Below are 27135 nucleotides of genomic sequence, written 5' to 3' on the forward strand. Positions count from 1 at the left end.
CCCGGCCAGGGCGCGCGCCGCCCGCGCCTCCGCGGCCACGCGCCGCCGGCGCAGCCTCGGCCGCCGCGCCTCCTCACCGGCGCCCGCCGTCGCCCTCCCGAGATCGCCGGAGTCGCCCCGCAGCTCGCCGGAGTTCTTCTCCGGCCAGATCCGTGAGGGTGGATGAGATCCACCCACCCCCGCAACCAAACGCCGCCCCGTCCCGGATCTGGTCATCCCCGAACCGTCCCGTCCAGCTTTCCACGAGGGGTATATTTTCCACTAAGTCCCGAAATGTTTGCATAATCATCCCATGTTCATCGCATTGTATCTCTGCATCCGTAGCTCCGTTTCGCGCGTATAATATGTCAAATTGTTCGTCTCGAGGAGTACTTCATTTCATTCGATTGCATCATTTTCATTTGAGCTCATCTTGATGCCCGAAATGCTGTTGGAAGAGTGCATGTTGATGTTAATCTGCTGAAACTGTTATAACTTGCTCATTTGTCATTTTTGCCATGATTGATGTGTGCATCCTATGAGGTTGATGTCTACATGTGTTTGATCTATGCCATGCCCTCTTCATGTTATGCCCTATCCATCCATGCCCCTGGTTGCATTTATAGCTTGCTGTAGATTGTTCATATCTTGCTCCAAAGTTGCTTGAAAATGTTGCTATCAGCCTGTTAACATTAAGTTCACTAGTTCCCATGCGTTTTGCTAGTGTTCCATGCATCCTATGACCTTGCTCTTGCCATGCTTAACTTCACAAACATGTATTCTTACTGTTGGTTGCCTTGCCATGCCATGTATTGCTCTGTGGTGAGTGGTTCAAGCTCATCAACATGCCTACTTATTGTTGTTCCTGCCATGTATGAATTTGTAATATAACTTGCCATGTTTACATGGGTGCCATCATATTTTCTGTGCCCTTTTGGCTCATGGTCAGTAAGGGACTATTGTTCTATGCAATTAGTAGATTCATGCCATGCCTTTGTTTGCCATGTTAAGTTCCTGTAACATGTTGTTTGATAGCTCTAAATATTGCAACCTGATGTTATTTCTGCGAAGTCTGAAACTGTTATTATTTGCAAACTTCCCATGTCATTTTGAGCATGTTCTAGTCTTTTCTGGAGATAGCTTAGTGTTCATGTTTTATTGTGCTTTACCTGTACTTCATGACCATGCCTTTTGTTTTATGTTGGGATGCTGTAGCTTGTTGTTTTGATGCTTGTAAGATGCCTAGTTGCTGTTTTGGACAGATTGTTGTTATGACTTGTATAGAGTGTGTGTGTTGAACCGTTGCTCCGTTTTGAGTGTGCTCTATATGAAACTTGCTTGATTTTGCATGTAGCTTCATATTATCATGTTGCATCCTTGTTTTGGTGTGTTTGCTTGATGTTTGGGTGCATTTTGCATCAATGCCATGTTTAACTTGTTTTGCTCATATCTTCTAGGCCGTAGCTCCGAATTAAATGAACTTTATATGTAACTTGACTAGAATCTCGTGTAGATCATCGTGGTACATCTTAACTTGCTGTTTAACAACTTGAACATAAGGTTTATTCAGTTCTGGGCCAATTTCTAAATTTGCATATGAGGACTTACCGGAATTGTTATATGTTGTTTCCGGCCTCATTTAAACATGCCTTGATGTGTTGTTCTTGTTTGCATCATCTCTTGCCATGAGTAGCCTCATCTAGCTTTCTCATGCATCATGCTTGTTGTGCATCATGCCTTGTTCATGTGTGGTGTGTTTACCATGTTGTGTGCTTCTTCTCGATAGTTCCCGTTTCGTTGCGATCGTGAGGATTCGTTCGTCTACGTGTGGTTCGTCTTCGTGGCTTCATCTTCTTCATGGACTCGTTCTTCTTCCTTGCAGGATTTCAGGCAAGATGACCGCTACCCTGGATCTCACTACTATCATTGCTATGCTAGTTGCTTCGTTCTATCGCTATGTTGCGTCACCTATCATTTGCTCTTCAAGCCTCCCAAATTGCCATGAACCTCTAACCTTTGACACCCTTCCTAGCAAACCGTTGTTTGGCTATGTTACCGCTTTGCTCAGCCCCTCTTATAGCGTTGCTAGTTGCAGGTGAAGTTGAAGATTGCTCCATGGTGGACAGAGTTATGTTGGGATATCATAATATCTCTTATATTATTAATGCATCTATATACTTGGTAAAGGGTGGAAGGCTCGGCCTTATGCCTGGTGTTTTGTTCCACTCTTGCCGCCCTAGTTTCCGTCATACCGGTGTTATGTTCCCGGATTTTGCGTTCCTTACGCGGTCGGGTGATTTATGGGACCCCCCTGACAGTTCGCTTTGAATAAAACTTGTCCAGCAAGGCCCAACCTTGGTTTTACCATTAGCCTCACCACCACCTATTTTTCCCTTGGGAGTCGCTCTCTCGAGGGTCATCTTTATTTTAGCCCCCCCGGGCCAATGCTTGTCTAAGTGTTGGTCCAAACCGAGCGATGTCCGGCGCCCCCTGGGCAACCAGGGTCTATGCCAACCCGTCGTCTTGCTCATCCGGTGTGCCCTGAGAACGAGATATGTGCTGCTCCTATCAGGATTGTCGGCGCATCGGGCGGCTTTGCTGGTCTTGTTTTACCATTGTCGAAATGTCTTGTAAACCGGGATTCCGAGACTGATCGGGTCTTCCTGGGAGAAGGTCTATTCCTTCGTTGATCGCGAGAGCTTGTCATGGGCTAAGTTGGGACACCCCTGCAGGGTATAAACTTTCGAGAGCCGTGCCCGCGGTTATGTGGCAGATGGGAATTTGTTAATGTCCGGTTGTAGATAATTTGACACCAGATCCAAATTAAAACGCATCAACCGCGTGTGTAGCCGTGATGGTCTCTTCTCGGCGGAGTCCGGGAAGTGAACACGGTTCCTGTGTTATGTTTGACGTAAGTAGGAGTTCAGGATCACCTCTTGATCATTGCTAGTTGACGACCGTTCCACTTGCTCTCTTCTCGCTCTTATTTGCGTTGGTTAGCCACCATACTTGCTTAGCCGCTGCTGCAACCTCACCACTTTACCCCTTCCTTTCCCATTAAGCTTTGCTAGTCTTGATACCCATGGTAATGGGATTGCTGAGTCCTCGTGGCTCACAGATTACTACAACAACAGTTGCAGGTATAGGTTAGGCGATGATCCTGATGCGAGAGCGATGCTTGCTTGTTTTGGAGTTCTTCTTCTGCTTCTTCTTTGATCAGGGGATAGGTTCCAGGTCGGCAGCCTGGGCTAGTCGGGTGGATATTGTTGGAGTTTCTGTTTATGATTCATCCGTAGTTGGATGTTGTTCTTGTATGTTGTGTTGTTGTATTCAGGTGACATTGTATGTTTTGTATGTATCCCCATCTATTATGTAATGTTGATGTAATGATATCCACCTTGCAAAAGCGTTTCAATATGCGGGTCTATCCTTGGTGGGACCTTCGAGTTCCTTTTGGATAGGGTCGCATATTGGGCGTGACACCGGCTTACCGTGGCTCTCATCGACACGATCCGCGGGGATCTTGCACCCCGCGTGTCCGACATCTGGAATCCTGTCTTGGGGCGTCTCCAGAGTCACCTCCCCCTGCTCTGGGAGCCTTCGGGACAACACCTCCGAGTCATCCGCGGGTTGAGGAGTAGTGGCTGTCGGAAGCGAATTCATCTCTGAATCGCGCAGGGATCCAAAGGAAGATACCTCGGGATGAACCCTGGCCGGACTGCATATATGTTCGGCATTATAAATACAAAAGCTATGGAGTGAAGTCAGGATAGAGTGCGGACACTTACGGTCACACTGGGGGCTTCCCCCTGGGCAGCCACCCCTCCTTGCTGTGAGTGGCCGTGGCGGAGTTGTCCGGAAGGGACACCTTTCCCTTCTTGGATACCCCAGCCTCCCCCTCTGGGGCGGCTTTTCTCTTTTTCTCCTCCCCGGCGCGGGGAGGTAGAGTTTCTTCTTGCTTCCCCCCGCCTCCGCGGGAGGAATCCGTTTCATCGTCGTCGGACGACGTGGGTATGATGGCCTTGCGCCGAGGGCCTTTTCCGCCCCCCTGGTCCGCCTCCCCGGGCCCCTCATCCTTTCCGGATGGGGCATCTTCTTCTTCTTCTTCCTCCCCTTCGTGGGAGGAGTGCACCTCGTCGTCTTCGGACGAGGCCTCTGGCACAACCTTATGCCGGAGACCCTTTCGGGTCCCCGGGGCCTTCTTTTCAACCTTCTTCTCCGGCACCTTGTATGGTGCCGGGGCCAGCATCTCCGTCAGGAGGGCATCAGCTAGGCCTTCTGGCAGCAGAGCCGGCAGTAAACCTGCTCCGTTGTCTCCACACAATCCTAAAGAAATATGCATAACTACTTAAGGGTCCCCCATGAATATATTGGGAAGGACCAAATCCGGTGGTAGTCTGAGAACTCACCTGACTAGGAGGTCGGGCGGCGTGAAGCCCGCGGTCCTCGGATGTGGGGGGAGGTACTTCGGAGGCCTTGAACAACACCTTCCATGCGCCTTTGTGCGTCATGTCGTAGAGCTTCCGGAGCGTCTGGTGTTCGGACGGGACAAACTCCCACAGATTGATTGCCCACCTTTGGCAGGGCAGAATCCGGCGAATGAGCATGACCTGGATCACGTTGACAAGCTTGATGTTCTTGTCCTTCATGCTATTGATGCAGGTCTGGAGTCCGGTCAGCTCCGTAGATTCGCCCCAGGACAGGCCCTTTTTTTCCCAGGAGGTGAGCCGCATGGGGGCTCCGGATCTGAACTCGGGGGCCGCTGCCCAGTTGGCGCCGCGCGGCTCGGTGATGTAGAACCACCTCGATTGCCACCCTTTTATGGTCTCTGCAAAGGAGCCGTCCAGCCAGGTGACGTTAGGCATCTTGCCCACGATGGCCCCTCCGCACTCCTCTTGCTGGCCGCTTACAATCTTCGGCTTCACGCAGAAGGTTTGCAGCCACAGGCTGAAGTGAGGCCGGATGCGGAGGAAGGCCTCGCATACGACGATGAACACCGAGATGTTGAGGATGAAATTTGGGGCTAGATCATGGAAATCTAGCCCGTAGTAGAACATGAGCCCGCGGAGGAAGGGATGAAGTGGAAATCCCAGTCCACGGACAAAGTGGGCAACGAACACGACCCTCTTGTGGGGTCCTGGGGTCAGAATGACCTGCCCGGCGTCCGGTAGCCAGTGCGCTATGTCTGCGGCCAAGTATCCAGCCGCCCGAAGATTTGTGACGTGCTTCTCCTTGACGGTGGAAGCCACCCACTTGCCTCCTGCTCCGGACATGTTTAGCTGTGCAGAGAAGACTTGGGCTTGGGCGCTGGAGCTCGAGGGGCCAAGAGTGGGCAAGGGAGAAAGAAGGTGTGGGTAAGAATGAGGAAATCTTATCCCTTTATAGAGGTGACGAAAGCGGTGCGCCTCCCCACTAGCCTGTTGGGAATCGCTTGCTTCCCAAGCGCCACGCTTGATGGCGTGGTGGGATTACCCATACCCGTGTTAATGAGAATCCCGTGATAAGGGGACACGATCTCTTCTTTGACAAGACGTGTCAAAGAAACCGCCTCGCAATATGCGCTGTGGCTGGTTGTGGGAAAATGGTTCGAATAATGATCCAACCGTAATAACATGTCATGTTGTCTAGAAAAGTTGTCAGCAAATTGCATTTGTGAAATATCATCCTCTCTACAGCGGTGTGTGAAGATCATTTTGTGGATCCGGACACGATTCAAGTGTTCGATAATTACTTTGGAGTATTCGAAGAAGGAACCCGCCCTGCAATGCCGGAGACAAGACTGTGCGCCGGACTCATTGTCATTGTAGCCTGGTTCAAGGGCTACTAAGGGAGTCCTGGATTAGGGGGTATCCGGACAGCCGGACTGTGTACAACGTCCAGACTATTGAAGTGTGAAGGTACAAGACTCAAGACTTCGGCCCGTGTTCGGATGGGACTCTCCTTTGCGTGGAAGACAAGCTTGGCGATCCGGATATCCGGCTATTGTGTTTCCTTCCTTGTAACCGACTCCATGTAAACCCTAGCCCTCTCCGGTGTCTATATAAACCGGAGAGGTTGGTCCTTAGAAGGCTGACCACAATTACAATCATACCATCATAGGCTAGCTCTTAGGGTTTAGCCTCTACGATCTCGTGGTAGATCTACTCTTGTACTACCCATATCTTCAATATTAATCAAGCAGGTAGTAGGGGTTTACCTCCATCGCGAGGGCCCAAACCTGGGTAAACATCTGTGTCCCTTGCTTCCTGTTACCATCAGCCTAGACGCACAGATCGGGACCCCCTACCCGAGATCCGCCGGTTTTGACACCGACAAGGATGCCACCCTATCATACCACATCACAACCATTTTAATAGCATGTTGGCACGCAAGGTAAACCATTATAAACTCATAGCTAATTAAGCATGGCATAAGTAACTATAATCTCTAATTTTCATTGTAAACATGTTTATTCATAATAGGCTGAATCAGGAACGATGAACTCATCATATTTACAAAAACAAGAGAGGTCGAGTTCATACCAGCTTCTCTCATCTCAATCAATCCATCATATATCGTCATTATTGCCTTTCACTTGCATGACCGAACGATGTGTATAATAATAATAGTGCACGTGCATTGGACTAAGCTAGAATATGCAAGCATTCAATTCAAGGGAAAAGACAAGGTAATATGGGCTCTTGGTTAAATCAACAATCATGCATATTGGAGCCACTAAACATTTTCATTATGGTCTTCTCCTCTCGACTCCCAAAGGAAATAAAAGAAATAAAATTATTTACACGGGAAAGCTCCCAACAAGAAAAAGAAGAACGAGAAATCTTTTTGGGTTTTCATTTTAATTACTGCTACAAGCATGTAAATTAAACTAACTAGTTTTTTTGGTTTTTCTTAAGGTTTATAAAACACACAAGAAGAAAGCTAGAAAAACAATTTAGCTAGCATGGATAATACAATGAAAAAGTATGAGCACCGACAACTAGAATGAGTGTGTGAACATGAATATAATGCCGGTGAGAAATACGTACTCCCCCAAGCTTAGGCTTTTGGCCTAAGTTGGTATATGGCCATGGGTAGATGCTACTCTCCCTGGTGTACTGAGGAGTGTCATCATACTTCCACTGGCTGGCGATCTGCTCCGGATCCCACTGATAAGATGATGGTAGATAAGGGTCCAGTGGTGGTTCCGGCTCAGGCTCTGGAGCTGATGTCTAGCCCCGGTGCATGTAAACGGCCGCCGGCAAGACGAGATAATGGCCTACAATTAAATCAAACAAAGAAGGCGCAGGCAAGATAATAATCTCATTGTGTTTCTTATTAAATCTCAAATTGTACAGAATCATCTTATCATCATTGTTAACAATAAACTCATGTGCTACCATGCTTTTATAATCTAGAAAAGTAGGGGGCAGCAGCTTTTCCTCTTTCTCATAATGCCTAATAGGCATCTTGAAGTGTTTAGCAAGGCATGCAACATAGATACCTCCAAAGATGGGGCCCTTTGTACGGTTCAGACTTAACCGTTTAGCAACAATAGAACCCATTCTATCAGAGTTATCATGAAATAAAGCATGGAACAAAATAATAATATCAGGAACATTGAGGTTTCCACAGTTTCCGCGACCAATTAAGCATCGGCTAGCAAATATGGCAAAGTAGCGTAAAACATGAAAATGTATGCTAGTTATTCTTGCATCGGAAACCTTCCTCGATTCCCCTACAGTAATAGTATCAATAAAACCATCCACATCTTGACGATGTGGTTCCTCTAAGCTGCCCTCGAAGGGTATTCTACAAAATGCGCAAAAATTACGTAATGACATCTCCCTAGCCTCATCATATAAATGAAAAGCTACTAAAGGAGGTGAATTCTTAGGATAATAATAGAAGTTTTGCACGAAAGTTTTGGTGAGTAAGAGATACTGTTCGATCCGGTCGTGGAGGAAGTCGGTGAGGCCCGCATTATCTGCCAAAGAATAAAAGTCCTCATAAATCTCGGCTGCTCTCAAGAAATCATCACAAGGCCATTCACACGGTCGTACCTCTGCTACACGAGGAAGATTATACTTGGCCTTTTCTTTCTCCTTAGCTTGTTTGTCCTTGGAGCCTTGACTAGAAGAGCCCCTCAAAAATCTCTTCATCATATGCTGAAATTTTTAGTAACTCAAAATAAAAGTGAATCAAACTCAATAAAACTGATAGCAACTACTCCCACAAGTGCCTAGAGCCTATATCATGCATTAGAATTACTTGGGACCTCATAAATTTGACATGCAAGCTCAAGAACATGGTCACCTAGGCATAAAAAAATTGCAATGAATAAAGCACTAGAACAAAAACTAATTGGACCATTGGAGGAGTCACATACCAAGGAACAATCTCCCAAAGCAGTTTTGTGAATGGAGCTTTGAGCAAGGTGATCGAAAATGGCAGCAAAGTGAGCTAGAACTCGTGATTGAGCTGGATGGTGATTTTTTTGGGAGGAAGATGAAGTGTGTGTGGGTGCAGAAATAAGTGGAGGGGGGCCACCATGGGCCCACGAGGCAGGGGGTGCGCCCTGTAGGGGTGGGCGTGCCCTGGACCCTTGTGGCCAGGTGCCAGCTCCCCCTGCTGTGTTCTCAGTGCAAAATATTCTTAAATATCCAGAAAAAATCATACTAAATTTGCAGGGCATTTGGAGAACTTTTATTTTTGGGATATTTTTTATTGCATGGATAATTCAGAAAACAGACAGAAAATACTATTTTTGCTTTATTTATTCTAAATAATAGAAAGTAAAAAAAGAGTACAGAAGGTTGTGCCTTCTAATTTCATCCATCTCATGCTCATCAGAAGGAATCCACTAACAAGGTTGATCAAGTCTTGTTAACAAACTCATTCTGAATAACATGGAACCGGAGAAATTTTGAATAACACTAGGTTACCTCAACGGGGATATGCATATCCCTAATAATAAGAATATCATATTTCTTCTTGACAGTAGGAAGAGGAAATTCAACACCTCCAATAATAATCGATGGAATTTCTCCAATAGAACTGATGCTATGAACTTGAGGTTGTTTCCTCAGAAAGTGTACCATATGCTCATTACCATTAACATGAAAAGTGACATTGCCCTTGTTGTAATCAATAATAGCCCCTGCAGTATTCAAAAAGGGTCTACCAAGGATAATCGACATACTATCATCCTCGGGAATATCAAGAATAACAAATTCCGTTAAAATAGTAACATTTGCAACCACAACAGGCACATCCTCATAAATACCGACAGGTATAGCAGTTGATTGATCAGCCATTTGCAAAGATATTTCAGTAGGTGTCAACTTATTCAATTCAAGTCTACGATATAAAGAGAGAGGCATAACACTAACACGGCTCCAAGATCACATAAAGCAGTTTTAACATAGTTTCTTTTAATGGAGCATGGTATAGTTGGTACTCCTGGATATCCAAGTTTATTTCGTATTCCACACTTAAAAGAATAATTAGCAAGCATGGTGGAAATTTCAGATTTCGGTATCTTTCTTTTATTTGTACTAATATCCTTCATATAATTAGCATAAGGATTCACTTTAAGCACATCGGTTAAGCGCATACGTAAGAAGATAGGTCTAATCATTTCAGCAAAGCGCTCAAAATCCACATCATCCTTTTTCTTCGATGGTTTGGGAGGAAAAGGCATGGGTTTCTGAACCCATGGTTCTCTTTCTTTACCGTGCTTCCTAGCAACAAAATCTCTTTTATCATAACGTTAATTGTTTGATTGTGGGTTATCAAGATCAATAGCAGGTTCAATATCTACATCATTATTATTGCTAGGTTGAGCATTGACATGAACATTATTATTAACATTATCACTAGTTTCATGTTCATCGCCAGATTGTGTTTCAGCATCAGAAATAGAAATATCATTGGGATTCTCAGGTGTGTCTACAACAGGTTCACTACAAGCATGCAAAGTCCTATCATTTTTCTTTTTCTTCTTTTTAGAAGGACTAGGTGCATCTAGATTATTTCTCTGAGAATCTTTCTCAATTCTCTTAGGGTGGCCTTCAAGATACAAAGGTTCTTGAGTCATTCTACCAGTTCTAGTAGCCACTCTAACAGCAAAGTCATGTTTATTATTTAATTCATCAAGCAAATCACTTTGAGCTTTAAGTACTTGTTCTGCTTGAGTGGTAACCATAGAAGCATATTTGCTAATGAGTTTAAGTTCACCTTTAACTCTAGCCATATAATCACTCAAGTGTCCAATCATGTAAGCATTACTCTTTAATTCTCTACCAACATAAGCATTGAAGTTTTCTTGGCTAGCCATAAAGTCATCAAATTCATCTAAACATTGGCTAGGAAACTTAGTCGACAGGATTTCAACTTTATCATATCTATAGAGAGAATTTACCATTACTACCCGTGTCGAGTTATCAAGACCATGTGTTTCTTCAATAGGTGGTAAATTAAGACCATGTATTTCTTCAACAGGAGGTAAATTCTTAACATCTTTAGCTTTAATACCTTTCTCTTTCATTGATTTGTTTGCCTCTTGCATATCTTCAGGACTGAGAAATAGAACACCCCTCTTCTTCGGAGTTGGTTTAGGAATTGGCTCAGGAGTTGGCTCAATTGGCTGAGGAATTGGCTCGGGAAGAGTCCAATTATTTTCATTAGTCAACCTATTATTCAATAACAATTCAGCTTGATCGACTGTTCTTTCCCTGAAAACACAACCAGCACAACTATCCAAGTGGTCCTTGGAAGCATCAGTTAGTCCATTATAAAAAATATCAAGTATTTCATTTTTCATAAGAGGATGATCAGGCAAAGCATTAAGTAATCGGAGAAGCCTCCCCAAGCTTGTGGGAGACTCTCTTCTTCAATTTGCACAAAATTATATATTTCCCTCAAGGCAGCTTGTTTCTTATGAGCAGGGAAATATTTAGCAGAGAAGTAATACATATCCTGGGGACTATGCACACAACCAAGATCAAGAGAATTAAACCAAGTTTTAGCATCACCCTTTAATGAGAATGGAAATATCTTAAGGATATAATAATAGAGACACTTCTCATCATTAGTGAACAGGGTGGCTATATCATTCAATTTAGTAAGATGTGCCATAACAGTTTCAGATTCATTGCCATAAAAAGGATCAGATTCAACCAAAGTAATTATCTCAGGATCGAGAGAGAATTCATAATCCTTATCAGTAACAAAGATAGGTGAAGTAGCAAATTAAAGCAGGGTCATATTTCATTCTAGCATTTAGAGATTTCTGTTTCCATTTAGCTAATAACTTCTTAAGATCATATCTATCATTGCAAGCAAGAATAGCTCTAGTAGTTTCTTCATCCATAAAATAACCTCTGGAACAACAGGCAATTCATATTTAGGGGGAGAACCTTCATCATCACTATCTTCAATAATATCAGTTTCAAGAATTTCATTCTCTCTAGCCCTAGCAAGTTGTTCATCAAGAAATTCACCTAATGGTAAGTAGTATCAAGCACAGAAGTAGTCTCATCATAAGTATCATGCATAGTAGAAGTGGCATCATCAATAACATGCGACATATCAGAATTCATAACAGTAGCAGGTTTAGGTGTCGCAAGCTTACTCAAAACGGAAGGAGAATCTAGTGCAGAGCTAGATGGCAGTTCCTTACCTCCCCTTGTAGTTGAGGGAAAAATCTTAGTTCTTTCGTCTTTCAAGTTCCTCATAGTGACCAGCAGATATAAATCCCAAGTGACTCAAAGAATAGAGCTATGCTCCCCGGCAACGGCGCCAGAAAATAGTCTTGATAACCCACAATTATAGGGGATCACAACAGTTTTCGATGGTAGAGTATTCAACCCAAATTTATTGATTCGACACAAGGGGAGCCAAAGAATATTCTCAAGTATTAGCAGTTGAGTTGTCAATTCAACCACACCTCGTTAACTTAGTATCTGCAGCAAAGTATTTAGTAGCAAAGTAGTATGATAGTAACGGTAATAGTGGCAAAGGTAATAGTAGCAGTTTTGTAGTAATTGTAACAGTAGCAACGGTAAAGTAAATAAGCAAAGCACAATATGTGAAAAGCTCGTAGGCATTGGATCAGTGATGGATAATTATGTCGGATGCGATTCCTCATGTAATAGTTATAACATAGGGTGACACAGAACTAGCTCCAGTTCATCAATGTAATGTAGGCATGTATTCCGAATATAGTCATACGTGCTTATGGAAAAGAACTTGCATGGCATCTTTTGTCCTACCCTACCGTGGAAGTGGGGTCCTAATGGAAACTAAGGGTTATTGAGGCCTCCTTTTAATAGGGAACCGGACCAAAGCATTAACACATAGTGAATACATGAACTCCTCAAACTACGGTCATCACCAAGAAGTATCCCGATTATTGTCACTTCGGGGTTGTCGGATCATAACACATTATAGGTGACTATAGACTTGCAAGATAGGATCAAGAACTCACATATATTCATGAAAACATAATAGGTTCAGATCTGAAATCATGGCACTCGGGCCCTAGTGACAATCATTAAGCATAGCAAAGTCATAGCAACATCAATCTCAGAACATAGTGGATACTAGGGATCAAACCGTAACAAAACTAACTTGATTACATGGTAAATCTCATCCAACCCATCACCGTCTATCGGGGGTTGGGTGCGACATATGGCAATGGATGGCTTATCATGGTGGGAGCGAGTAGAACGTCGCCGGTGCCTGGAAGCGGGATAAGGCATAGACACGAACGCCGACATACTTTACCCAGGTTCGGGGCTCTCCTAGGAGATAACACCCCTAGTCCTGCTCTGCGGGGTGTCCGCATGATCACTAAGGCACAAGTGATACAATGGTGCTCCTCGAGCTGTATGCTAGAGGCAGGAGGAAGCAAGGCTTAGCTCTCTTCCTACTCTAAGGGGTGGCTAGTGCTAATGGGGTCGAACCCTTTGCATGGGTGGCCTGGGGGGTTTATATAGGCCTACCCCCAGGGGTACAATGGTAATCTGCCGGCTGCTGGGCCTGGTTGTCAGTGTCTCCAGCCTCCGGCTTCTCCGCCGACCGTTGGGGCCCGCCGCCTGGTGGGCCCCGTCGACTGGTTGGTGGCGGCTTACTGTAGCCGTGTCGTTGGTGATGAGAGCTTGGTCACCATTGCATGTCTACAGTCCCACCACCTAGCGGGAGGCCACTGTAGCCACACCTGGTCTCATCAGCTTACTGGCGAGCATGTCTCGGGATAAGGGACAGCCGCCTACTGGAGGCCGGCTTCTCTTGAATCCGGTTGGTCGAGCTTCCGCCGTCTTCCTTGGGGTCACTGCCTGATAGGGCCCGCCTCCGGCGGGCCATACCGACAGGCCGTCGTGGGGAACAGGACTCCGACTGCCCGGAGCGACGTCGGGGTAGATGTGGCACAGTGCTCCGTCGTGCGGAGATCTCCGTCTGTACGGAGCACTGTAGCCACGCCCGTCTCGAGCGTGGGAGGCGACGTGCTTCACTGTATCCATGCCTTACCTTGTACTCTTGAAGGGAGCTCTACCGCCCGTAGTTGTGAGGTGGCCGCCTGCCTGTTGCCGCCCTCTCTGGAAGGCGGCTGCCAGGAGCCGGCCGCCCAAAGTGTCGTAGTCTTTGGTCACCCGCCCTCTGGCAGCCGGCCACTGAGCCAGCCGGCCCCAGAGGGCGGAGTTTCGGCTTGGGGTCCAGCTAGGCGGAGCTGGCCCAAAGTCTCGGTAAATCTTGGGAATCAGGTGAGCCTCCCCGTGGCCCATTACTCCGACAGTAGTCCCCAAAGCCGGTGATGCGTCGTGGTCGAGGGGCCGCGAGGTCTCAGCGGATTCTCCCCTCCCCGAGCTCTGGGAAAATGTCGATCCGTCTCGCGGCCAGCCGACTGCTCAAGTCGGCCTCAACCAGGCGGAACTGTATGGTTGATTTTGAACTTCCAGGCGGGAAACAGGTGGCGTGCTTGTTAAGCTTCCCGGACAGCCGCCCGCCACGGACGTGCCACGCGGTGCACGTCAGCCTGGCAAGCCTGCCACCCCACGCTCTGGAATGGACATGACACCGGGCCGGGCCCGCCACTACCACGCCTCGGCAACCGGGCGGATTCATTGCGCCAGAGGGGGCGGTTGCCATCCCCACGACGGTTCGTGATGGGGTAAATGCGCATGGGAGACGGGGGGTCATGGGGACGTGGGTGCAATTAATCCCACGACCCCACGTCCCGCCCCCTCGGCTACATAGCCCAGGCGCTATAAGTAGAGAGGGGGGAAAGGTGCGGCAAAGTTCCTGCGCCCCCTCCCACTCTTCTTCTTCTCATCTCAGCCTGTGCTACTTCTGCCATAGCGCTGCCGTCGACGTGTCGGCGCCGCCAGCCGGAGCTATGGGCGACTGGTATGGGTCGACCGTGATCGAGGATCACATCGCCTTCCGCCGCGTCACGCGCTGGATGCCCAGTGCGGCCTTCGTCAAGGCGCGGGTGCCGCCGGAGACGGAGATCTCGCCGGTGCCGCAAGAAGGCGAGCGGGTCGTCTTCCGCTCGCATTTCCTGCGGGGCTTTAGCCTCCCGGCGAGCAACTTCTTCCGCGCCTTCCTCAACTTTTACAACCTTCAACCCCACCATCTCACGCCCAGCGCCGTGACACTGCTCTCCGCCTTCGTGACAGCGTGCGAGGGCTACCTCGGCATCCTCCCCACCATTGAGTTGTGGGGAGCATTCTTCTATGGAAAGCTCGGCACCTCCGCCAAGGAGACGGCGGTCGAGTGCGGGGGCTTCGTCGCCGTGCGCCGGCCGGCGCAGCGAAACGCCTTCCCCGTCATCAAGGTGGCGCAGTCGGTGAAGATGTGGCAGTAGTCCTATTTCTACATCGAGAACGTGGACCCTGCTGCCGACTTCCTCAATCTACCGGCCTACGAGGCCGGCCCCCCCACCGGAGCCCGCGTCTCCTGGAAGTACAAGCCGAAACCGGTGTCGGCGGACGCGGCGGCCGCCATCGGCCGACTCCGAGTGCTCCAGGAGTCAGAGGGCCTCGTGGCCTCCGACCTCCTCATCGCCTTCGTGGAGCGCCGGGTCCTCCCGCTCCAGAGCCGCCCTCATCCGATCTTCCGGATGGGCGGACACCGCGATCCATGCCGGCTGTGCACGAAGGGAATGCTGCCTGCCGAAGTCTCGCGGATGGTGAACGAGATCTCCGACCTTAAGATGTCGGAGAAGGAGTGGCGGTATGGGAAGCGGCTGTACTCTCTCCACAACCCGCCTTCTGCAGTAAGTTTCTTGTCTTTGTCCTTTGAGCTGCTTTCTTCTCCTTTGTTTCTCTTTATGGCGATGCCCTTCAAGACTTGATTCCTTCTTGGTTGCAGATTTATATGTCCGAGGCAACGGCCGCCCTCCTGGGGCTGGGTGATAACCTCCAGGCGGACAGGCCGGAGAGTGACGTGGATGACCCCGACTTGGGGGCGGCTGCCCTGGTCGACGATGTGACAGGCGGCGGAGGCAGAACGGATGGCGGTAGTGGAGCAGGCAGCTCCGAGGGAGGCGGCGGCGTGGAGGCTTGTCCTGACGATGACGAAGATGACGACGAGCCGCGCCCCGCCCGGAGCTCTGCCACCACCAGCGTCGGCCCCTCTTCTGGGCCGCCCGCCCCAGGCGACAAGCGCAAACGGAAACAGGGCTCGACCATGTTCGTCAGCGCTCCCAAGAAGCCCAAGAAGCCGGCCGCGGCGACCAGGCGGAGAGAGACCGCGGCCAAGGCGGCCCAGTACCAGAGGTAGCCGAAGGTGCCTGTCATGGTGTCGGCGTAAGCATCATTCGCTTACTCCTTGTTTTTTCATCAATCTGTCGTGAAAGTCTTCTGACTTGTCTTCTTGTTTCAGGGCCCCGCTGACCCTCGAGAAATCGGGTGCCGGCTCAGTCCTTAGGTCGGTAGCGACCTCTTCGACCAGCCGATGCATCGTCCCGGTCGCCGACCTCCGGGAGGCGACAGAGCGGAACGCGCGGGAGGCGCGCGAGGAGGCGGAGGCCGGCCGCCTGGCCCAGTAGCAGTCGGCCTTGTCTGCTGCGTTCGCCGAGAGGGCGCTCGCGCAGGCAGAAGCCCAGGCCGCAGAGAAGGAATGGCTTGCGGAGGCCGCCCGCCGCCAAGAGCCACTACTTGTGACCTCTCTGAATACTGCGCCGCCTCCGCCTGATTTCGCGACGTTGGCCGGAGGAGCCGGCGGCGATCACCCGATCCAGGAGCAGGGGACGGCGACGTAGCCATGCCGGACATCTTTGTGCCGCCGCCTCCGCCAGCCAGCGAGCCGCGGGACGAACAGCCAGTGGCGCCGCCGGTGCCACCGATCAGGACTACGGTGGCAACGGTCCTGGTTCTCGCGGTTTGCATTCCCACGCGCTGCAATTTGGTGAAAGCGGCCTCGGCGCCGCGGCCGCAGGAGATCGGCGCCTCGAGCTCGTCGGCCCTTGACACCGACGCGACCAGTGCCGCGCCCGTGGGTTGGGTACACGGGGGCGGAACTAGCGCCCTGAATGAGGCGTCTCTTGACGTCCAGGCCAAGCTCCGGGCGGAGGCAGTGGCACTCAAGCGCTTCAACAAGGCCTACTTGCAGTCGCGCACCGCCATCCGGGTAAGCCGTCTTTTGTTTTTTTCTCCGAACGCTCTTCTTTGCTTCTTTCGTGGGGGAGCGCAAGCGCACCCACTGGGTGTAGTCCCCAAGTTCCGGGCCGGCTACTGAGCAGGCGGGTCGGAACTTTATCTTGTAATTGTCGATTGCTGATTTTGTTTTGATGTTTCTTCTGCAGGATTATCACAACCTTCGCGCGACCGCCTACAACTCCAAGGTTCGGGAGCTGGAGCGCAGACGGCCCATCTCGCCGAAAGCCAGCGTAAGTTTCCGTCTTCTAGCTTCATGGGGGCATGCTGGCGCACCCGCGGGCTGTAGTCCCCAAGGTTCGGGCCGACTGTCGAGCAGTCGGGCCGAATCTCCTCAGTTGCTCTTTTTCCCTTGTCGGCTACTTCTTTTCCACGGGGGCGCACTGGCGCGCCTGCGGGCTGTAGTCCCTGAGGTTCGGGCCGAGTGCTAAGCAGTCGGGCCGAATCTCCTTGATCGTTTCTTTCCTTTGTCTTTTATGCTTGACTGATGCCTTCTTCTCCTCTTTCTTTCTTCAAAGGCTAATGCCGCCCTGCAGCACCAGCTGGGCGAAGCCGAAACCGCCCTTCGTGGCAAGGAGGCGGAGTGCAGCAAGCTGGCAGAGGAGCGGGATCGCCTGGTCGCCCAACTTGCCGAACAGGTGGAAACCCTCAAGGCGGCCTAGCAGAAGGCGGAGACGGCGGAGACCAGCCTCCTTGCTGAGTTTGAGCTCGAACGCTCTGCTTGGGCCGACAAGGAGGCCCAGGTGACGGCCTGCTTCAGCAGCATGGAAGACTTGGTCGACGGTAAGCCCTATTCTCTTAGTTTCTTGTTTTGAATTATTAGCCCTCGCTTACAGCCTTGGCCTTTTTTCTTCTTCTGCCCATACAGACTTCTTTCTAGGCCATTCCGTAGCCGCGATCCAAATGATCGAGGCCCAGCGCGAGGAGCGAAGAGTGGGAGGTGCGCAGATCGCCGTGGACGCACTGCGGACTCTTGGCGAACAGGTCCTCAGCATCCAGGCCCGGATTCGGCCTGCCCACCACTTGCTGTGCCGCCTCCAGCGCGCCGGAGCCCAGGCAGTTTCCGCCTTGGCCAGGCCTACCGGCTCCGCGCACCCCAAGTCGGACTGCCGACTGGCTGGAGGTGGCAGCCGGCCGCTTGGAGGCCTGGAAAGGCTCAGCAGCCCGGGTAGGAGCACGCTGGGCCTTGGAATTCGTCAACGCGTGGTACCCTGGGCTAGATCTAGCCTAGTTAGCCACGTTCCGGGTGGAGGCGCAGGAGGAGCTGGAGGCGGTGCAAGTCGAGCTCGTCAACAGGGCTGCGGCGATCGCCGACTTCACCAACACCAATGTCTTTGTGCCGGAGGTGGTCGAGGAAGGCGGCGAGGCTCCGCACGAGTGGCTTGGGTTTAACCCGAAGGACAACGAAGACTGCCGAAGTCATCGACTCCAGCGACAAAGGGCAGGACGGGGAGGAAGAAGAGGGGGAGGAGGAGGAGGAGGAAGACGAGGGCGACGTCGACATGCCGGAGGTCGGGGCGGACGGTCAGCCCCAACCTTACCGGGCCTCAAGAAACGAGCCACGCACAGAGGCACCGCCTGTTGCTGGAGGCGTTCAAGTGGGGGCGGACCCGCCGCCCGTTCCTCCGATGGATGCCACCGACTCCGTCCTCCAGCAATCCGATGCCCCGCCTGCTGCCGGCGATCCCTCTGCTCAGACGGAGCCGCCTGCCGCGTCAGGTGGTGCGGCCGATTCCAGTGTTCAGCCGGAGCCCTTGGCCACGCCATCCGGCACCGGCTAGCCGGATCCCTCTGCCGTGCCAACCGGCACCGCCCAACCGGAGTCCTCTGCTGCGCCAACCGGCACCGCCCAGCCGGAGTCTTCTTAGGATTTTATCTGCTTTCTATTTGCTGTTCTGAACATTTTGTTAAATTCGCGCAATTCCACCCTCGGGGTGTATATCAAACTCTGTTTGAATGCTGGCCAGAGGCTTTTATCCATGTAAAAATATTTTATCACTGCTTATGCTTGCTGTGCCGACCTCCACTCTTCTTTCCTTTTTCTCCTTGGTTTTTTCCTTTGCCGCCGACCCTTTGGCTTTGCTTTCACCGGCCAGGCGGCCGCTCTGTGGACCGTGGCTGGTTTGAGCACTCTAGCCGTTTGTGAGGGGGGCTAGGATTTAACCATTCAGAGCTTTGGGTAGTAAGTTGGGGGCCGGCCGTCCGGCCGCCAGGCGGCCAGGCGACTAGGTGCGATGCCGCCTTCTACTATATGCGCCTTCTTCCTTAGTCGTTTTTTTCATGTGGGGCACTTCTTTGCAACCTTTGCCCGCCATGCAGTTGCTCTGCGAGCTGTGGCTTCTGACAAAGGAGGCTTTGGTGCCGGCACACTACTTGTCCGGCTGCAGGAGGTGGCATATTGTAGAAGGCGGCGAGGCTCCGGGCCGACTGGTCGAACCCGGTGCCAGGCGGAAGAAAAATAGAGTATACATTCTCATAGGCATGACACTTATCTTATAGATAAAAAGAGGGCAGTTCCCGGAGCTCTTCTCGGGGGACCCGGAGTCTTTATACATAGTACAAAAGGTAGCGTGATACATACTGCTTTCAACTGTAAAACCTTCGAAGGAGGTTTGCGTTCCACGGCCTCTCCGTTTCTTTGCCTGAATCATCTCTCTTGCACGCTCTGGGCTTCTGGGCATCGATTAGATAGTAGGCATCATTGCCCAGTACCTTACTGATGATAAAAGGGCCTTCCCAAGGTGCCGAGAGCTTGTGCTGTCCGGCTGTTCGCTGGATCAGCCGGAGCACAAGGTCTCCCTCCAGGAAGGACCTTGGCTTTACCTTATGGTCGTAGTACAGGCGCAGACTCTGCTGGTAGATGGCCGACCGGCTGAGTGCCAATAGCCGGCCTTCCTCCAACAGGTCGACGCCGTCTTCTCGTGCTTCCTTGGTGTCCACCTCGGTGTACATGGTGACTCTTGGGAGTCAAATTCGATATCCGTCGGGATGACGGCTTCGGCACCATAGACGAGGAAGAAAGGCATGAAGCATGTTGACTTGTTTGGAGTTGTGCACAAGCTCCAGAGGACGGCCGGCAGCTCGTCGAGCCAGCAGCCGGGCGAACGCTCCAGAGGCTCGACCAGTCGGGGCTTGAGGCCGGACAAAATGAGGCTGTTTGCGCGTTCCACCTGGCCGTTTGACTGTGGGTGGGCAACGGACGCTAGGTCCAGGAAGGTGCCCTGAGTCGCACAGAAATGAGCCAAGGCTCCCTTGGCGAAGTTGGTGCCGTTGTCGGTGATGATGCTATGTGGGATGCCGTACCGCGTGGTGATGTCGGCGATGAAGGTCACGGCAGTCGGTCCATTCAGCTTCTTGATTGGTTTTGCCTCTATCCACTTGTTAAACTTGTCCACCGCAACCAGCAAGTGAGTCATGCCACCGCGGGCCGTCTTGGATGGTCCCACCATATCCAATCCGCACACGGCAAAGGGCCAGGCTATGGGAATCGTCTTGAGTGCAGAAGCCGGCTGGTGTGGCTTGGAACTGAATCGTTCGCACCCTTGACACTTCTTGACCAGCTCTTTGGCCTCTTCCAGGGCGGTCGGCCAGAAGAACCCATGGCGGAAAGCTTTGGCCACCAGTGCCCTTGAAGCCGCTTGGTGGCCGCACTCGCCCTGATGGATATCTCTGAGTATTGCTTGGCCTTGGTCCAACTCCACACACCGCTGATAAACTCCTATGACGCTCCGTCGTACCAGCTCTTTGTTGACTATGGTGTAAGCTGCAGCTCGCCTGTGTACTTGTCGGGCTAAGATTTCATCAGTTGGCAGCTCCTTATTCACCAGGAACTTGAGGATCGGCTGAGCCCATGAGGGCACCGCAATTTCTTTGACTGCAACCTCTGCGACTTGTACAAGGGCGGTTGGGCCGGAGGGCGGTGGGTTGGCGGTTGCTTCCGCCTGCTGTGCTGAAGAAGTCCCAGGGCCGACTGGTGAAGTTGCTGGGCAGGGCTCCGAAGTCCCCGGGCCGGGTTCTGAAGTCCCCAGGTCGGTCATGGCTGTAGCAGTCCCCAGGCCGCCTGTCAAAACCCCCGTGCAGGCCTCTGGAGTCACCAAGTCAGATCCAACTACTTCGGGGGGGGGGGGGCACAAAGATGGAGTTCGAATCAGGAGATGGCTTGACAGACGGCTTCAGAAGGCGGCGTAGGGCGACGCTGGCCGATATTGCTTGTCGGGTGGAGCCAATCCGTGCCAAGGCATCTGCTTGCTCGTTGTCATTCCTTGGCACGTGAAGGAACTCGCACCCATCAAAGTATCTGCTGAGTTGCTGCACCAGGAAGTGGTAGCTCACCATGTTTGCATCCTTGGCATCCCAGTCGCCTGAAGACTGCTGGACCACCAAGTCAGAGTCACCATAACACAGTATCCGACGAATGCCGTGTTCCTTGGCAAGCCGGAGCCCATGTATGAGTGCCTCATATTCTGCTACGTTGTTGGAGGCGGCGAAGTGGACTTGTAGTACATATTTAAGCTTGTCGCCTTTGGGAGAGGTGAGCATGACGCCGGCTCCCAGACCAGTGTGCATTTTTGAGCCATCGAAATGCATCTGCCAATGAGTGGAGTCTGGCACAGGCGGTCAAATATTGGGTTTCGGCCCAATCGACGAGGAAGTCGGCCAACACTTGTGATTTGATGGCGGTGCGAGGCTGGTAGTAGATGGTGTAAGGGGCCAGATCAATAGCCCATTTGGCCACTCGGCCTAAGGCATCCCGGCTTCCAATGATCTCAGCAAGCGGGGTTGTGCAGACGACAGTTATGGGGTGCTCTTGGAAGTAAGGCTTTAGCTTCTTGGCGGCAAAATGCACGCCGTAACACATCTTCTGGTAGTGGGGGTTGTTTTGCTTGGAGGCGGACAATACTTCGCTCAAGTAATACACCGGTCTCTGGACCGGCAATGCTTTGTCCTTCTCCTTGCGCTCTACTACCATGACTATGCTAACAACCCGACTGGTGGCTGCAATGTAGAGGAGCATGGGATCCTTCTCTGTCGGAGCAGCCAGGACAGGCGGGGTTGCCAACATCTTCTTGAGTTGGAGAAATGCTTCGTCCGCTTTGTCGTTCCACACGAAAAAAGTGGTCTTCTTCATGAGTTGATACAGGGGAAGAGCCTTCTCGCCCAGCCGGCTGATGAAACGGTTGACTGACGCCGGGCAGCCGGTGAATTTCTGCACGTCCAGCAGTCGGGTGGGCACCTTCATCATCTCAATTGCCTTGATCTTCACAGGATTGCATTCTATGCCGCGCTCTGAGACCAGGAAACCAAGAAGCTGGCCGGCTGGTACTCCAAAGACACATTTCTCCGGATTGAGCTTAATCTGGAATCGACGTTGGTTTTCGAAGGTTTCCTTGAGGTCCTCTAGCAGAGTGCCGCGCTTCTCCATTTTCACCACCACATCATCCACATATACATGGGCATTTCTACCGAGTTGCTTGAGGAGGCACTTCTGCATGCAACGCTGAAACGTGGCGCCGGCATTTCTCAAGCCGAACGTCATGGTCAGGTAGCAGAAGGCTCCAAACGGCGTGATGAAGGCGGTCTTCAGCCTGTCGGCCGGGTTCAGCTTTATCTGGTGATAACCTGAGTATGCATCCAAGAAACTCAACAGCTCGCATCCGGCTGTGGAGTCGATCACTTGGTCAATCCTTGGCAGAGCAAAGGGATCTTTTGGGCAGGCTTTGTTGAGGCTGGTGTAGTCAATGCACATGCGCCACTGCTTGTTCTTCTTCAATACTAAAACTGGGTTGGCCAGCCACTCTGGGAAGAATATTTCCATGATGAATCCGGCTGCCAGGACGCAGGCTATCTCTTCTCCAACAACTCTTCTCTTCTCTTCTGACAAGCGGCGCAAGGGTTGCCTGACCGGCTTGGCGTCAGGTCGGACATGTAGCTTGTGCTCGGCGAAATCCGTCGGAACACCCGGCATGTCCTTGGGGGACCATGCGAAGATGTCCCGATTCTCACGGAGGAAATCGACGAGCTCGCCTTCCTATTTGCTGTCGAGGCCTATGCCTATGATAGCATGCCCCTCCGGGTGCTTTGGGTCCAAGGGTATTTTCTTTGTTTCTTTGGCCGGCTTGAACAAGCCCTCAGCTTCTGACTCCTGTGGTGTGGGTGGCATTTCCAGCTTCTTGCCTGCCAACGCCACCACCCGGTCAAGGAGCTGCTTCTCGGCTGCAATCACGAGGGACTCGGCCAGCCGGCTGCTATCCTCGGCGCAAGCGATCGACTTCTTGTAGTCTCCGACTACTGTCAGGATTGCCTTGGCATTCGGCATCTTCATCTTGAGGTAGGCGTAGTGGGGGACCGCCATGAATTTGGCTAGAGCAGGCCGGCCTAGCAATGCATGGTAGGGGCTCTGAAGGTCCACCACTCCAAACCAAACTGGCTCTCGGCGAAAGTGATTCTTGTCCCCGAAGAGGACATCAATCTGGGTCTTGCCGATTGGTGAGCAGGAAAGGCCAGGGACTATGCCATGGAATACAGTCCGACTGGGGACGAGCTGCTTCTGCTTGATTCCCAACTTCTCCATCGTATCACGATACAGGATGTTGATGCTGCTGCCACCATCTATCAAGACTCTGGAGAAACGGGATGCTCGTCTCTCCGTTGCAAGGGTCGCTTCTAGGACCAGGGCGTACGAACCAGGGGAAGGCATCACTTCCGGGTGGTCGGCCCTGCTCCAATTGATAGGCTTTTCGGACCAATGCATGAACTCTGGGGTATTGGAGGCCACTGCTTGCACTTCTTGTTGTTGTTGCCGTCTGCTGCGTCTGTCATCGGCCACGCTGGTGAACACAACATAAGCTTCGTGTTCCTCTGGGTACTCGTCTTGTAAGGCGCCAACTGGTCAAGCCGCCGGCTACTGGGGCTGAGGAGGCGGCGATCCGGCAGGCGGAGGAGGCAAGAGTCCATCTCCCTTGGCAATTCTGGTGAGCCAGTGACACTTCCGAGTGGTGTGGTTGGAGGGCTTCACGCCGCTATTGAATTTGCAAGGCGCATCTAAGGCCTGCTCGTAAGAGAAAGCGGGCAACCAGTTGGACTTGCCGCCGTTCTGCCGCTTGGGGGGTGGCTGCCCTTCTGGCTGCTGATCCTCGACCCTTGCCACCTGCCAGCTAGTGGAAGCCGATTGAGTGGCCTTTCGCTTGTTATCTCCTGGCTGCTGTCGCCGACTGGTGTCACCAGCCGGAGTCCGAGGTGCCTGGGATGCCACCTTTCCGGACGCGTCAACCAGGATTTCCGCCTTCATGGAGGAGTCGGCTGTGGCGTGCTTGTCGGCGATGACCAGTAGCTCATCAAGGGTGTCGGGCTCGTCGCAGAGGAGTCGATGCTTGAGAAGGGTGCCCTCTCGGCACCCGGCAGTAAAGTACTCGATTGCCTGCACCTCGTGCACGCCTTCGCAGAAATTGCGCAGCTCGGCCCAGCGCGTAGGTAGTCGCGAGTTGACTCCATGGGCCCTTGGACGCATAAGGAGAGCTGTCGGGGCTTGGGGGCCCGCTTGTAAGTGCTGGTGAAGTTGCGGATGAAGACCTCGGTGAAATCAACCCAACTGTTGATGCTGCGGGGCTTCAGGCTGTTGAGCCATGTCCGAGCAGTGCCTTGAAGCATGAGGGGGGCGTACTTCACGGCAACACGCTTGTTGCCGTTTGCTATGCTGACAGCTGTGGAGTAGTCGACCAGCCAGTCCTCCAGCTTCATGGAGCCGGTGTATTTGGGCGTGTCTCGTGGGAGGGTGAACCCTTTGGGGAAGGGCTCATCGCGGATTCGGGGGCCGAAGCAGGGCGGGCCTAGCGCATCTTCTTCCTCAAGCGCCAGGGATCGGTTGAGGCGATCGATCCGGTGGCGGGCATCATTCTCTCCGACTCCCTCTTGGCGGCCAAGGCGGCCGCCGAGTGCCGGGTGCGTGACAGGAGGCAGGGTGGGGTATCTCGCTCCACGAGGCGGGGGAGGCGACAAGTCGCCTCGCCGCTCCACTGCATGAGGCGGCCTTCCTCGTCCTGCTCGATGGAGATGCGCGTCCGACTGCGGCTAGCAGCCAGTTCATTGCCCTTCCCTCCATGGGTGCCACCAGTTGGCGTCCGGGAGGTCGCCCCATGATCTCGGCGTGGGGGCGGCTCATTGTTTCGTCTGGCTGAATCTTCAGCGCGGCAGGCTGCCTCGTGCTATGCGGCTGCCGCGTCCAGGAGCTGCTGGACTTGTTCCGTCATGTGGCAGAGTACGTCGCCGTTGTACTTGTTCAGCTCATCCGTCACCGCCTGGGCGGCCCGAATGTTCTCTGCAGGCGTGGCGTAGACGGGGCGCTCCGCCCCGAACATGGTGGCGATGGTCGCACCACGTTGCCGAACGGTGCCGAGGTGGCTAGGCCCGCTAGGAGCCGGCGTGCCGCCTACGGCCCGGTCCATCTCGCGCCGATAGGCGTCCAATAGCCGGCGCATGCTGGCCAAGCGGCCAGTGCTCTCGATAAGCTTAAGGCGGCGTGCCTCCAGTATCTCAGCATCCGCACACTCGGGAATGGGCGCCGTGAGGTCACGCAGGGTGGCCTCAAGGGGATCTTGAGCACGCCCGTCCGAGTGCTCCTCGCTGTTGATGACGAGAACCTCCGTGACGGTGCTCCCGCCGCTGTACTCGCGAGGAGGCGGCTCGTCGTAGATCACCATGTTGGTGGGAAACGCGTCAAGCGACACCGTGTCGGAGTCGACGATCATTGAATCGGTCGAGCCGACGGACTCCAGGTCTAGAGCAGGATCGCTAGTGACATGGAGCTGGTCGAGGAGGCTGACGAGGCGGCTCTCGGGGCAGCTTGTGCCTGCATCGGAGGCCGGCTCGTCGGAGAGGTCGATCTCGCCGATGAGGTCAGCGAGGCAACTCGCCGCACAGGCGATCTCCGTGCCATGCAGCGTGTCGAGGCTGACGCTGTCAGGCGTGGTGGGCTGGCTTCGCTCGCCAGGAAGGAACAGGGTTCCCGTCCAGAGCAGATCTCCAGGAGATGGTGTACCTCGCCGCGCGGTGGGTGCCAAATGTCGGGGGTTGGGTGCGACATATGCCAATGGATGGCTTATCATGGTGGGAGCGAGTAGAACGTCGCCAGTGCCTGGAAGCTGGATAAGGCATATACACGAACGCCGGCATACTTTACCCAGGTTCGGGGCTCTCCTAGGAGATAACACCCCTAGTCCTGCTCTGCGGGGTCTCCGCATGATCACTAAGGCACAAGTGATACAATGGTGCTCCTCCAGCTGTATGCTAGAGGCAGGAGGAAGCAAGGCTTAGCTCTCTTCCTACTCTAAGGGGTGGCTAGTGCTAATGGGGTCGAACCCTTTGCATGGGTGGCCTGGGGGGGTTTATCTAGGCCTACCCCCCAGGGGTACAATGCTAATCTGGCCGGCTGCTGGGCCCGGCTGTCAGTGTCTCCAGCCTCCGGCTTCTCCGCCGACCGTTGGGGCCCGCCGCCTGGTGGGCCCCGTCGACTGGTTAGTGGCGGCTTACTGTAGCAGTGTCGTTGGTGACGAGAGCTTGGTCACCTTTGCGTGGATACAGTCCCACCGCCTGGCGGGAGGCTACTGTAGCCACACCTGGTCTCATCAGCTTAATGGCGAGCATGTCTCGGGATAAGGGACGGCCGCCTGCTGGAGGCCGGCTTCTCTTGAATCCGCTTGGTCGAGCTTCCGCTGTCTTCCTTGGGGTCACTGCCTGATAGGGCCCGCCTCCGGCGGGCCGTACCGACAGGCCGTCGTTGGGAACAGGACTCCGACTGCCCGGAGCGACGTCAGGGTAGATATGGCACAGTGCTCCATCATGCGGAGATCTCCATCTGTACGGAGCACTGTATCCACGCCTGTCTCGAGCGTGGGAGGCGACGTGCTTCACTGTAGCCATGCCTTGCCTTGTACTCTTGAAGGGAGCTCGGCCGCCCGTAGTTGTGATGTGGCCGCCTGCCTGTTGCCGCCCTCTTTGGAAGGTGGCTGCCAGGAGCCGGCCGCCCGGAGTGCCGTAGTCTTGGGTCACCTGCCCTCTGGCAGCTGGCCACTGGGCCAGCCGGCCCTAGAGGGCGGAGTTTCGGCTTGGGGTCCAGCTAGGCGGAGCTGGCCCAAAGTCTTGGTAAATCTTGGGAATCGGGTGAGCCTACCCGTGGGCCATTACTCCGACACCGTCTAGCAAGCCTGCAATGGAACTACTCACGCACAGCGGTGAGCATCATGAAATTGGTGACGGAGGATGGTTGATGATGATGACAGCGATGAATCCCCCTCTCTGGAGCCCCGAACAGACTCCAAATCAGCCCTCCCGAGAGAGATTAGGGCTTGGCGGCGGCTCCGCATCGTAAAACCTGATGAAACTTTCTCTCTAATTTTTTTTCTCCGCGAAAGCAAATATATGAAGTTGGAGTTGAGGTCGGTGGACGTCCAGGGGGCCCACGAGGCAGGTGGCGCGCCCAGGGGGAGGGGGTGTGCCCCCCACCCTCATGGACAGGGTGTGG

Source organism: Triticum dicoccoides, chromosome 1B (genome assembly GCF_002162155.2).
Source record: "Triticum dicoccoides isolate Atlit2015 ecotype Zavitan chromosome 1B, WEW_v2.0, whole genome shotgun sequence".
Taxonomy (NCBI): domain Eukaryota; kingdom Viridiplantae; phylum Streptophyta; class Magnoliopsida; order Poales; family Poaceae; genus Triticum; species Triticum dicoccoides.